Genomic DNA, 14,177 nt, shown 5'->3' with positions numbered 1-14,177 from the left:
GCAGAAGCAGCAGCAGCAAGGCCCACAGGGCTGGCTAGCTGGCTAGCCAGCAAGCAAGCAGGTAGCAATGAAAGTAGGAATCTTTCTTTTTAACCCTGTAAGGGGGTGGTGCACTGTACCCGAAGATACTGCCATATCGGGTCAATGCATAGGGCGACGGAAGCAAGCTTCGAAATCAGCCCCCGTTCTCAAAAATCCATTTAATATATGGTCCCCAGATAGGGGACGTATCAGATATTAAACTGATAAGAACAGATACTACACTTGATCTTAGCCAAAAGGCCGAGAAGCGATAACCGTGAAAGGGGCGGGCCCAACAAGGTCCCCTTCATGGGCACTATCACTGCTTGCTGTCAGGGAGGCTGCCAGACAATTTTCCATGCACACTCTGGGCTGGGGGGCAGTCAACCACCAGTACACACAGCAGAACCTAAACCCATACCATTATTGCTAAGCAGCAAGACAGGGGCCCATTGCACTCCCACGGGGCCTTTTTAAATGCAATCCATAACCCGGATTTGCCAGGAACCCTTCTTACTCCTCCTACTTGCATGTGACACTGGGCTTAGGATCTGCATAGGAAACACACACACAAGCACACACCTACCTTTGTTGCCTGCAGATGCCTCCTTGGCTGTCCCCAAACGGTATCAAACCAACACCCACGGGAAGCTGTAAGCATAGAGGACATGCCTGCACCCCATTGGACTTACCTGTGTGGGTTAAATCCGGGTTATTTGACAACCTATGGCGGTGATGGTTCTGCTCAGGCAGAGCAGTGCTGATGCTCCTCATAAAGCTGTCGCTGCTGTGAAGGTTCTAGGTGACATCACAAATCCCTATGGTTACATACACAACAAAGCTGGGTTGTTGTTGTTTACACTCTGCAAGGCCTGTGGAAGTGAGTGACATCATAGCACTGTAGTTCTGAGGGTTGTAGATGGATGCAACAATCTCCTGTTGCTTCTATGAAGGCCGTAATAGACGACATCACCAAACAGCTCCATAGTCACATACACAGCAAAGGAGAGATGTTGTTTACACCTAGTGATGTCAGTGGTATTGAGTGACATCATAGCACAGTGCTAAGGCTCCTGGGCCTGGACACAGCAGCGGCTGCAATATCTCAACGGAGAATACGTTTATATATATGTGTGTGTGTGCGCGTATATATATATATATATATATATATATATATATATATATATATATATATTTCTCCGCCGAAATCACTTTTAAACCCATTTCCACCTTTTTTTCCCTTCTCTTCCTCTTACTTTTTTTTCACGTTTTTTTACGTTTTTCTCCTTTTCGCCTCTTTTCTGGGCGTATTATTCTTCTTTTTCTTCTTTTTTTTCGTCTAATGCATACCCCATCAGTGCAGCAATGCTTATTCAATACCGCCAGCAGATGGAGACACTGGGGGATAATTTTCTAAGGATTTATACTGATTTTTCCTGTCTGAATTTGTCGCACAGAAAGTTGCAGGCCAAATATGTGCGACATTTCTGCGACTTTAGCTTCTAGAGCATTTTTACAACATTATACATAGGTGCTGAATACATAAAAAGCGACTGTTCAGCGACAGACAAGTCGCATCGGCTGAAAGTAGGCCAGAATGTCAGTCCATGTTGGAGCAGGTTTAGATACAGTCTAAAGCATAGATCTCAAAGTCTGTGCACAGAATTTAGCAAGGGCCTCGCACCTTCTGATGCATCAGGTAGGTGCACAATAGCATAGCCTAACCCTCTGTACTTTGGTCTATATTGATGCGGGACATAGACAGCCAGCTGATGACCAATCCATTAGTGCAATGGATGGCTGGAAGCATTTGTCTTTGCCTTTGCAATACCACAGAAGCAATGCATGGTCAATGTACAGCAATGACACACCTGTGTGAACAGCCAGGAGACCCCCCCCCCCCCCCCCCCATGTTATGTTACATAGTTACATAGTTAGTACGGTCGAAAAAAGACATATGTCCATCAAGTTCAACCAGGGAATTAAGGGGTAGGGGTGTGGCGCGATATTGGGGAAGGGATGAGATTTTATATTTCTTCATAAGCATTAATCTTATTTTGTCAATTAGGAACATTCAGCACCCACCCGCTATCAAGGCAGCTGCCTATCATGTCATGCCCTACCTGCACAGGTGTGCTGGCTACTCAAATGATCCAATTAAGGAGGCCATTTAGTCAGCAGCAGCAGAAGTCCTGTGCCTGGACGCTCCAACAGCGGCCAGACACAAGCAGAAGCAGAAGCAGCAGAAGCAGCAGCAGCACCACCTTTTGCTTTTTGGCTGCAGAAGCAGCAGCAGCAAGGCCCACAGGGCTGGCTAGCTGGCTAGCCAGCAAGCAAGCAGGTAGCAATGAAAGTAGGAATCTTTCTTTTTAACCCTGTAAGGGGGTGGTGCACTGTACCCGAAGATACTGCCATATCGGGTCAATGCATAGGGCGACGGAAGCAAGCTTCGAAATCAGCCCCCGTTCTCAAAAATCCATTTAATATATGGTCCCCAGATAGGGGACGTATCAGATATTAAACTGATAAGAACAGATACTACACTTGATCTTAGCCAAAAGGCCGAGAAGTGATAACCGTGAAAGGGGCGGGCCCAACAAGGTCCCCTTCATGGGCACTATCACTGCTTGCTGTCAGGGAGGCTGCCAGACAATTTTCCATGCACACTCTGGGCTGGGGGGCAGTCAACCACCAGTACACACAGCAGAACCTAAACCCATACCATTATTGCTAAGCAGCAAGACAGGGGCCCATTGCACTCCCACGGGGCCTTTTTAAATGCAATCCATAACCCGGATTTGCCAGGAACCCTTCTTACTCCTCCTACTTGCATGTGACACTGGGCTTAGGATCTGCATAGGAAACACACACACAAGCACACACCTACCTTTGTTGCCTGCAGATGCCTCCTTGGCTGTCCCCAAACGGTATCAAACCAACACCCACGGGAAGCTGTAAGCATAGAGGACATGCCTGCACCCCATTGGACTTACCTGTGTGGGTTAAATCCGGGTTATTTGACAACCTATGGCGGTGATGGTTCTGCTCAGGCAGAGCAGTGCTGATGCTCCTCATAAAGCTGTCGCTGCTGTGAAGGTTCTAGGTGACATCACAAATCCCTATGGTTACATACACAACAAAGCTGGGTTGTTGTTGTTTACACTCTGCAAGGCCTGTGGAAGTGAGTGACATCATAGCACTGTAGTTCTGAGGGTTGTAGATGGATGCAACAATCTCCTGTTGCTTCTATGAAGGCCGTAATAGACGACATCACCAAACAGCTCCATAGTCACATACACAGCAAAGGAGAGATGTTGTTTACACCTAGTGATGTCAGTGGTATTGAGTGACATCATAGCACAGTGCTAAGGCTCCTGGGCCTGGACACAGCAGCGGCTGCAATATCTCAACGGAGAATACGTTTATATATATGTGTGTGTGTGCGCGTATATATATATATATATATATATATATATATATATATATATATTTCTCCGCCGAAATCACTTTTAAACCCATTTCCACCTTTTTTTCCCTTCTCTTCCTCTTACTTTTTTTTCACGTTTTTTTACGTTTTTCTCCTTTTCGCCTCTTTTCTGGGCGTATTATTCTTCTTTTTCTTCTTTTTTTTCGTCTAATGCATACCCCATCAGTGCAGCAATGCTTATTCAATACCGCCAGCAGATGGAGACACTGGGGGATAATTTTCTAAGGATTTATACTGATTTTTCCTGTCTGAATTTGTCGCACAGAAAGTTGCAGGCCAAATATGTGCGACATTTCTGCGACTTTAGCTTCTAGAGCATTTTTACAACATTATACATAGGTGCTGAATACATAAAAAGCGACTGTTCAGCGACAGACAAGTCGCATCGGCTGAAAGTAGGCCAGAATGTCAGTCCATGTTGGAGCAGGTTTAGATACAGTCTAAAGCATAGATCTCAAAGTCTGTGCACAGAATTTAGCAAGGGCCTCGCACCTTCTGATGCATCAGGTAGGTGCACAATAGCATAGCCTAACCCTCTGTACTTTGGTCTATATTGATGCGGGACATAGACAGCCAGCTGATGACCAATCCATTAGTGCAATGGATGGCTGGAAGCATTTGTCTTTGCCTTTGCAATACCACAGAAGCAATGCATGGTCAATGTACAGCAATGACACACCTGTGTGAACAGCCAGGAGACCCCCCCCCCCCCCCCCATGTTATGTTACATAGTTACATAGTTAGTACGGTCGAAAAAAGACATATGTCCATCAAGTTCAACCAGGGAATTAAGGGGTAGGGGTGTGGCGCGATATTGGGGAAGGGATGAGATTTTATATTTCTTCATAAGCATTAATCTTATTTTGTCAATTAGGAACATTCAGCACCCACCCGCTATCAAGGCAGCTGCCTATCATGTCATGCCCTACCTGCACAGGTGTGCTGGCTACTCAAATGATCCAATTAAGGAGGCCATTTAGTCAGCAGCAGCAGAAGTCCTGTGCCTGGACGCTCCAACAGCGGCCAGACACAAGCAGAAGCAGAAGCAGCAGAAGCAGCAGCAGCACCACCTTTTGCTTTTTGGCTGCAGAAGCAGCAGCAGCAAGGCCCACAGGGCTGGCTAGCTGGCTAGCCAGCAAGCAAGCAGGTAGCAATGAAAGTAGGAATCTTTCTTTTTAACCCTGTAAGGGGGTGGTGCACTGTACCCGAAGATACTGCCATATCGGGTCAATGCATAGGGCGACGGAAGCAAGCTTCGAAATCAGCCCCCGTTCTCAAAAATCCATTTAATATATGGTCCCCAGATAGGGGACGTATCAGATATTAAACTGATAAGAACAGATACTACACTTGATCTTAGCCAAAAGGCCGAGAAGCGATAACCGTGAAAGGGGCGGGCCCAACAAGGTCCCCTTCATGGGCACTATCACTGCTTGCTGTCAGGGAGGCTTCCAGACAATTTTCCATGCACACTCTGGGCTGGGGGGCAGTCAACCACCAGTACACACAGCAGAACCTAAACCCATACCATTATTGCTAAGCAGCAAGACAGGGGCCCATTGCACTCCCACGGGGCCTTTTTAAATGCAATCCATAACCCGGATTTGCCAGGAACCCTTCTTACTCCTCCTACTTGCATGTGACACTGGGCTTAGGATCTGCATAGGAAACACACACACAAGCACACACCTACCTTTGTTGCCTGCAGATGCCTCCTTGGCTGTCCCCAAACGGTATCAAACCAACACCCACGGGAAGCTGTAAGCATAGAGGACATGCCTGCACCCCATTGGACTTACCTGTGTGGGTTAAATCCGGGTTATTTGACAACCTATGGCGGTGATGGTTCTGCTCAGGCAGAGCAGTGCTGATGCTCCTCATAAAGCTGTCGCTGCTGTGAAGGTTCTAGGTGACATCACAAATCCCTATGGTTACATACACAACAAAGCTGGGTTGTTGTTGTTTACACTCTGCAAGGCCTGTGGAAGTGAGTGACATCATAGCACTGTAGTTCTGAGGGTTGTAGATGGATGCAACAATCTCCTGTTGCTTCTATGAAGGCCGTAATAGACGACATCACCAAACAGCTCCATAGTCACATACACAGCAAAGGAGAGATGTTGTTTACACCTAGTGATGTCAGTGGTATTGAGTGACATCATAGCACAGTGCTAAGGCTCCTGGGCCTGGACACAGCAGCGGCTGCAATATCTCAACGGAGAATACGTTTATATATATGTGTGTGTGTGCGCGTATATATATATATATATATATATATATATATATATATATATATATTTCTCCGCCGAAATCACTTTTAAACCCATTTCCACCTTTTTTTCCCTTCTCTTCCTCTTACTTTTTTTTCACGTTTTTTTACGTTTTTCTCCTTTTCGCCTCTTTTCTGGGCGTATTATTCTTCTTTTTCTTCTTTTTTTTCGTCTAATGCATACCCCATCAGTGCAGCAATGCTTATTCAATACCGCCAGCAGATGGAGACACTGGGGGATAATTTTCTAAGGATTTATACTGATTTTTCCTGTCTGAATTTGTCGCACAGAAAGTTGCAGGCCAAATATGTGCGACATTTCTGCGACTTTAGCTTCTAGAGCATTTTTACAACATTATACATAGGTGCTGAATACATAAAAAGCGACTGTTCAGCGACAGACAAGTCGCATCGGCTGAAAGTAGGCCAGAATGTCAGTCCATGTTGGAGCAGGTTTAGATACAGTCTAAAGCATAGATCTCAAAGTCTGTGCACAGAATTTAGCAAGGGCCTCGCACCTTCTGATGCATCAGGTAGGTGCACAATAGCATAGCCTAACCCTCTGTACTTTGGTCTATATTGATGCGGGACATAGACAGCCAGCTGATGACCAATCCATTAGTGCAATGGATGGCTGGAAGCATTTGTCTTTGCCTTTGCAATACCACAGAAGCAATGCATGGTCAATGTACAGCAATGACACACCTGTGTGAACAGCCAGGAGACCCCCCCCCCCCCCCCCCCCCATGTTATGTTACATAGTTACATAGTTAGTACGGTCGAAAAAAGACATATGTCCATCAAGTTCAACCAGGGAATTAAGGGGTAGGGGTGTGGCGCGATATTGGGGAAGGGATGAGATTTTATATTTCTTCATAAGCATTAATCTTATTTTGTCAATTAGGAACATTCAGCACCCACCCGCTATCAAGGCAGCTGCCTATCATGTCATGCCCTACCTGCACAGGTGTGCTGGCTACTCAAATGATCCAATTAAGGAGGCCATTTAGTCAGCAGCAGCAGAAGTCCTGTGCCTGGACGCTCCAACAGCGGCCAGACACAAGCAGAAGCAGAAGCAGCAGAAGCAGCAGCAGCACCACCTTTTGCTTTTTGGCTGCAGAAGCAGCAGCAGCAAGGCCCACAGGGCTGGCTAGCTGGCTAGCCAGCAAGCAAGCAGGTAGCAATGAAAGTAGGAATCTTTCTTTTTAACCCTGTAAGGGGGTGGTGCACTGTACCCGAAGATACTGCCATATCGGGTCAATGCATAGGGCGACGGAAGCAAGCTTCGAAATCAGCCCCCGTTCTCAAAAATCCATTTAATATATGGTCCCCAGATAGGGGACGTATCAGATATTAAACTGATAAGAACAGATACTACACTTGATCTTAGCCAAAAGGCCGAGAAGCGATAACCGTGAAAGGGGCGGGCCCAACAAGGTCCCCTTCATGGGCACTATCACTGCTTGCTGTCAGGGAGGCTGCCAGACAATTTTCCATGCACACTCTGGGCTGGGGGGCAGTCAACCACCAGTACACACAGCAGAACCTAAACCCATACCATTATTGCTAAGCAGCAAGACAGGGGCCCATTGCACTCCCACGGGGCCTTTTTAAATGCAATCCATAACCCGGATTTGCCAGGAACCCTTCTTACTCCTCCTACTTGCATGTGACACTGGGCTTAGGATCTGCATAGGAAACACACACACAAGCACACACCTACCTTTGTTGCCTGCAGATGCCTCCTTGGCTGTCCCCAAACGGTATCAAACCAACACCCACGGGAAGCTGTAAGCATAGAGGACATGCCTGCACCCCATTGGACTTACCTGTGTGGGTTAAATCCGGGTTATTTGACAACCTATGGCGGTGATGGTTCTGCTCAGGCAGAGCAGTGCTGATGCTCCTCATAAAGCTGTCGCTGCTGTGAAGGTTCTAGGTGACATCACAAATCCCTATGGTTACATACACAACAAAGCTGGGTTGTTGTTGTTTACACTCTGCAAGGCCTGTGGAAGTGAGTGACATCATAGCACTGTAGTTCTGAGGGTTGTAGATGGATGCAACAATCTCCTGTTGCTTCTATGAAGGCCGTAATAGACGACATCACCAAACAGCTCCATAGTCACATACACAGCAAAGGAGAGATGTTGTTTACACCTAGTGATGTCAGTGGTATTGAGTGACATCATAGCACAGTGCTAAGGCTCCTGGGCCTGGACACAGCAGCGGCTGCAATATCTCAACGGAGAATACGTTTATATATATGTGTGTGTGTGCGCGTATATATATATATATATATATATATATATATATATATATATATATATTTCTCCGCCGAAATCACTTTTAAACCCATTTCCACCTTTTTTTCCCTTCTCTTCCTCTTACTTTTTTTTCACGTTTTTTTACGTTTTTCTCCTTTTCGCCTCTTTTCTGGGCGTATTATTCTTCTTTTTCTTCTTTTTTTTCGTCTAATGCATACCCCATCAGTGCAGCAATGCTTATTCAATACCGCCAGCAGATGGAGACACTGGGGGATAATTTTCTAAGGATTTATACTGATTTTTCCTGTCTGAATTTGTCGCACAGAAAGTTGCAGGCCAAATATGTGCGACATTTCTGCGACTTTAGCTTCTAGAGCATTTTTACAACATTATACATAGGTGCTGAATACATAAAAAGCGACTGTTCAGCGACAGACAAGTCGCATCGGCTGAAAGTAGGCCAGAATGTCAGTCCATGTTGGAGCAGGTTTAGATACAGTCTAAAGCATAGATCTCAAAGTCTGTGCACAGAATTTAGCAAGGGCCTCGCACCTTCTGATGCATCAGGTAGGTGCACAATAGCATAGCCTAACCCTCTGTACTTTGGTCTATATTGATGCGGGACATAGACAGCCAGCTGATGACCAATCCATTAGTGCAATGGATGGCTGGAAGCATTTGTCTTTGCCTTTGCAATACCACAGAAGCAATGCATGGTCAATGTACAGCAATGACACACCTGTGTGAACAGCCAGGAGACCCCCCCCCCCCCCCCCCCATGTTATGTTACATAGTTACATAGTTAGTACGGTCGAAAAAAGACATATGTCCATCAAGTTCAACCAGGGAATTAAGGGGTAGGGGTGTGGCGCGATATTGGGGAAGGGATGAGATTTTATATTTCTTCATAAGCATTAATCTTATTTTGTCAATTAGGAACATTCAGCACCCACCCGCTATCAAGGCAGCTGCCTATCATGTCATGCCCTACCTGCACAGGTGTGCTGGCTACTCAAATGATCCAATTAAGGAGGCCATTTAGTCAGCAGCAGCAGAAGTCCTGTGCCTGGACGCTCCAACAGCGGCCAGACACAAGCAGAAGCAGAAGCAGCAGAAGCAGCAGCAGCACCACCTTTTGCTTTTTGGCTGCAGAAGCAGCAGCAGCAAGGCCCACAGGGCTGGCTAGCTGGCTAGCCAGCAAGCAAGCAGGTAGCAATGAAAGTAGGAATCTTTCTTTTTAACCCTGTAAGGGGGTGGTGCACTGTACCCGAAGATACTGCCATATCGGGTCAATGCATAGGGCGACGGAAGCAAGCTTCGAAATCAGCCCCCGTTCTCAAAAATCCATTTAATATATGGTCCCCAGATAGGGGACGTATCAGATATTAAACTGATAAGAACAGATACTACACTTGATCTTAGCCAAAAGGCCGAGAAGCGATAACCGTGAAAGGGGCGGGCCCAACAAGGTCCCCTTCATGGGCACTATCACTGCTTGCTGTCAGGGAGGCTGCCAGACAATTTTCCATGCACACTCTGGGCTGGGGGGCAGTCAACCACCAGTACACACAGCAGAACCTAAACCCATACCATTATTGCTAAGCAGCAAGACAGGGGCCCATTGCACTCCCACGGGGCCTTTTTAAATGCAATCCATAACCCGGATTTGCCAGGAACCCTTCTTACTCCTCCTACTTGCATGTGACACTGGGCTTAGGATCTGCATAGGAAACACACACACAAGCACACACCTACCTTTGTTGCCTGCAGATGCCTCCTTGGCTGTCCCCAAACGGTATCAAACCAACACCCACGGGAAGCTGTAAGCATAGAGGACATGCCTGCACCCCATTGGACTTACCTGTGTGGGTTAAATCCGGGTTATTTGACAACCTATGGCGGTGATGGTTCTGCTCAGGCAGAGCAGTGCTGATGCTCCTCATAAAGCTGTCGCTGCTGTGAAGGTTCTAGGTGACATCACAAATCCCTATGGTTACATACACAACAAAGCTGGGTTGTTGTTGTTTACACTCTGCAAGGCCTGTGGAAGTGAGTGACATCATAGCACTGTAGTTCTGAGGGTTGTAGATGGATGCAACAATCTCCTGTTGCTTCTATGAAGGCCGTAATAGACGACATCACCAAACAGCTCCATAGTCACATACACAGCAAAGGAGAGATGTTGTTTACACCTAGTGATGTCAGTGGTATTGAGTGACATCATAGCACAGTGCTAAGGCTCCTGGGCCTGGACACAGCAGCGGCTGCAATATCTCAACGGAGAATACGTTTATATATATGTGTGTGTGTGCGCGTATATATATATATATATATATATATATATATATATATATATATATATTTCTCCGCCGAAATCACTTTTAAACCCATTTCCACCTTTTTTTCCCTTCTCTTCCTCTTACTTTTTTTTCACGTTTTTTTACGTTTTTCTCCTTTTCGCCTCTTTTCTGGGCGTATTATTCTTCTTTTTCTTCTTTTTTTTCGTCTAATGCATACCCCATCAGTGCAGCAATGCTTATTCAATACCGCCAGCAGATGGAGACACTGGGGGATAATTTTCTAAGGATTTATACTGATTTTTCCTGTCTGAATTTGTCGCACAGAAAGTTGCAGGCCAAATATGTGCGACATTTCTGCGACTTTAGCTTCTAGAGCATTTTTACAACATTATACATAGGTGCTGAATACATAAAAAGCGACTGTTCAGCGACAGACAAGTCGCATCGGCTGAAAGTAGGCCAGAATGTCAGTCCATGTTGGAGCAGGTTTAGATACAGTCTAAAGCATAGATCTCAAAGTCTGTGCACAGAATTTAGCAAGGGCCTCGCACCTTCTGATGCATCAGGTAGGTGCACAATAGCATAGCCTAACCCTCTGTACTTTGGTCTATATTGATGCGGGACATAGACAGCCAGCTGATGACCAATCCATTAGTGCAATGGATGGCTGGAAGCATTTGTCTTTGCCTTTGCAATACCACAGAAGCAATGCATGGTCAATGTACAGCAATGACACACCTGTGTGAACAGCCAGGAGACCCCCCCCCCCCCCCCCCATGTTATGTTACATAGTTACATAGTTAGTACGGTCGAAAAAAGACATATGTCCATCAAGTTCAACCAGGGAATTAAGGGGTAGGGGTGTGGCGCGATATTGGGGAAGGGATGAGATTTTATATTTCTTCATAAGCATTAATCTTATTTTGTCAATTAGGAACATTCAGCACCCACCCGCTATCAAGGCAGCTGCCTATCATGTCATGCCCTACCTGCACAGGTGTGCTGGCTACTCAAATGATCCAATTAAGGAGGCCATTTAGTCAGCAGCAGCAGAAGTCCTGTGCCTGGACGCTCCAACAGCGGCCAGACACAAGCAGAAGCAGAAGCAGCAGAAGCAGCAGCAGCACCACCTTTTGCTTTTTGGCTGCAGAAGCAGCAGCAGCAAGGCCCACAGGGCTGGCTAGCTGGCTAGCCAGCAAGCAAGCAGGTAGCAATGAAAGTAGGAATCTTTCTTTTTAACCCTGTAAGGGGGTGGTGCACTGTACCCGAAGATACTGCCATATCGGGTCAATGCATAGGGCGACGGAAGCAAGCTTCGAAATCAGCCCCCCGTTCTCAAAAATCCATTTAATATATGGTCCCCAGATAGGGGACGTATCAGATATTAAACTGATAAGAACAGATACTACACTTGATCTTAGCCAAAAGGCCGAGAAGCGATAACCGTGAAAGGGGCGGGCCCAACAAGGTCCCCTTCATGGGCACTATCACTGCTTGCTGTCAGGGAGGCTGCCAGACAATTTTCCATGCACACTCTGGGCTGGGGGGCAGTCAACCACCAGTACACACAGCAGAACCTAAACCCATACCATTATTGCTAAGCAGCAAGACAGGGGCCCATTGCACTCCCACGGGGCCTTTTTAAATGCAATCCATAACCCGGATTTGCCAGGAACCCTTCTTACTCCTCCTACTTGCATGTGACACTGGGCTTAGGATCTGCATAGGAAACACACACACAAGCACACACCTACCTTTGTTGCCTGCAGATGCCTCCTTGGCTGTCCCCAAACGGTATCAAACCAACACCCACGGGAAGCTGTAAGCATAGAGGACATGCCTGCACCCCATTGGACTTACCTGTGTGGGTTAAATCCGGGTTATTTGACAACCTATGGCGGTGATGGTTCTGCTCAGGCAGAGCAGTGCTGATGCTCCTCATAAAGCTGTCGCTGCTGTGAAGGTTCTAGGTGACATCACAAATCCCTATGGTTACATACACAACAAAGCTGGGTTGTTGTTGTTTACACTCTGCAAGGCCTGTGGAAGTGAGTGACATCATAGCACTGTAGTTCTGAGGGTTGTAGATGGATGCAACAATCTCCTGTTGCTTCTATGAAGGCCGTAATAGACGACATCACCAAACAGCTCCATAGTCACATACACAGCAAAGGAGAGATGTTGTTTACACCTAGTGATGTCAGTGGTATTGAGTGACATCATAGCACAGTGCTAAGGCTCCTGGGCCTGGACACAGCAGCGGCTGCAATATCTCAACGGAGAATACGTTTATATATATGTGTGTGTGTGCGCGTATATATATATATATATATATATATATATATATATATATATATATATATTTCTCCGCCGAAATCACTTTTAAACCCATTTCCACCTTTTTTTCCCTTCTCTTCCTCTTACTTTTTTTTCACGTTTTTTTACGTTTTTCTCCTTTTCGCCTCTTTTCTGGGCGTATTATTCTTCTTTTTCTTCTTTTTTTTCGTCTAATGCATACCCCATCAGTGCAGCAATGCTTATTCAATACCGCCAGCAGATGGAGACACTGGGGGATAATTTTCTAAGGATTTATACTGATTTTTCCTGTCTGAATTTGTCGCACAGAAAGTTGCAGGCCAAATATGTGCGACATTTCTGCGACTTTAGCTTCTAGAGCATTTTTACAACATTATACATAGGTGCTGAATACATAAAAAGCGACTGTTCAGCGACAGACAAGTCGCATCGGCTGAAAGTAGGCCAGAATGTCAGTCCATGTTGGAGCAGGTTTAGATACAGTCTAAAGCATAGATCTCAAAGTCTGTGCACAGAATTTAGCAAGGGCCTCGCACCTTCTGATGCATCAGGTAGGTGCACAATAGCATAGCCTAACCCTCTGTACTTTGGTCTATATTGATGCGGGACATAGACAGCCAGCTGATGACCAATCCATTAGTGCAATGGATGGCTGGAAGCATTTGTCTTTGCCTTTGCAATACCACAGAAGCAATGCATGGTCAATGTACAGCAATGACACACCTGTGTGAACAGCCAGGAGACCCCCCCCCCCCCCCCCCCCATGTTATGTTACATAGTTACATAGTTAGTACGGTCGAAAAAAGACATATGTCCATCAAGTTCAACCAGGGAATTAAGGGGTAGGGGTGTGGCGCGATATTGGGGAAGGGATGAGATTTTATATTTCTTCATAAGCATTAATCTTATTTTGTCAATTAGGAACATTCAGCACCCACCCGCTATCAAGGCAGCTGCCTATCATGTCATGCCCTACCTGCACAGGTGTGCTGGCTACTCAAATGATCCAATTAAGGAGGCCATTTAGTCAGCAGCAGCAGAAGTCCTGTGCCTGGACGCTCCAACAGCGGCCAGACACAAGCAGAAGCAGAAGCAGCAGAAGCAGCAGCAGCACCACCTTTTGCTTTTTGGCTGCAGAAGCAGCAGCAGCAAGGCCCACAGGGCTGGCTAGCTGGCTAGCCAGCAAGCAAGCAGGTAGCAATGAAAGTAGGAATCTTTCTTTTTAACCCTGTAAGGGGGTGGTGCACTGTACCCGAAGATACTGCCATATCGGGTCAATGCATAGGGCGACGGAAGCAAGCTTCGAAATCAGCCCCCGTTCTCAAAAATCCATTTAATATATGGTCCCCAGATAGGGGACGTATCAGATATTAAACTGATAAGAACAGATACTACACTTGATCTTAGCCAAAAGGCCGAGAAGCGATAACCGTGAAAGGGGCGGGCCCAACAAGGTCCCCTTCATGGGCACTATCACTGCTTGCTGTCAGGGAGGCTGCCAGACAATTTTCCATGCA

The 14,177-nt window shown here is 46.3% G+C and overlaps 7 non-coding genes across 7 annotated transcripts; all 7 read right to left on the bottom strand.

Annotated features, from left to right (window-relative positions):
• Positions 1-103: 103 nt before the first annotated feature.
• Positions 104-294, bottom strand: LOC130350171 (U2 spliceosomal RNA). The gene has a single exon (XR_008887346.1). It is a non-coding gene; the product is annotated as a U2 spliceosomal RNA (small nuclear RNA).
• A 2,110-nt stretch (positions 295-2,404) lies between these two features.
• Positions 2,405-2,595, bottom strand: LOC130350158 (U2 spliceosomal RNA). The gene has a single exon (XR_008887337.1). It is a non-coding gene; the product is annotated as a U2 spliceosomal RNA (small nuclear RNA).
• Positions 2,596-4,697: 2,102 nt separating this feature from the next.
• LOC130350159 (U2 spliceosomal RNA) lies at positions 4,698-4,888 on the bottom strand. The gene has a single exon (XR_008887338.1). It is a non-coding gene; the product is annotated as a U2 spliceosomal RNA (small nuclear RNA).
• A 2,108-nt stretch (positions 4,889-6,996) lies between these two features.
• Positions 6,997-7,187, bottom strand: LOC130350147 (U2 spliceosomal RNA). Its single transcript, XR_008887327.1, has one exon. It is a non-coding gene; the product is annotated as a U2 spliceosomal RNA (small nuclear RNA).
• A 2,108-nt stretch (positions 7,188-9,295) lies between these two features.
• On the bottom strand, positions 9,296-9,486 carry LOC130350134 (U2 spliceosomal RNA). Its single transcript, XR_008887316.1, has one exon. It is a non-coding gene; the product is annotated as a U2 spliceosomal RNA (small nuclear RNA).
• A 2,107-nt stretch (positions 9,487-11,593) lies between these two features.
• LOC130350160 (U2 spliceosomal RNA) lies at positions 11,594-11,785 on the bottom strand. The gene has a single exon (XR_008887339.1). It is a non-coding gene; the product is annotated as a U2 spliceosomal RNA (small nuclear RNA).
• A 2,111-nt stretch (positions 11,786-13,896) lies between these two features.
• Positions 13,897-14,087, bottom strand: LOC130350121 (U2 spliceosomal RNA). Its single transcript, XR_008887305.1, has one exon. It is a non-coding gene; the product is annotated as a U2 spliceosomal RNA (small nuclear RNA).
• Between the last annotated feature and the right edge of the window lie 90 nt (positions 14,088-14,177).

Source organism: Hyla sarda, unplaced genomic scaffold (assembly GCF_029499605.1).
Source record: "Hyla sarda isolate aHylSar1 unplaced genomic scaffold, aHylSar1.hap1 scaffold_934, whole genome shotgun sequence".
NCBI lineage: Eukaryota > Metazoa > Chordata > Amphibia > Anura > Hylidae > Hyla > Hyla sarda.
This window is presented reverse-complemented; position numbering and strand designations above follow the sequence as displayed.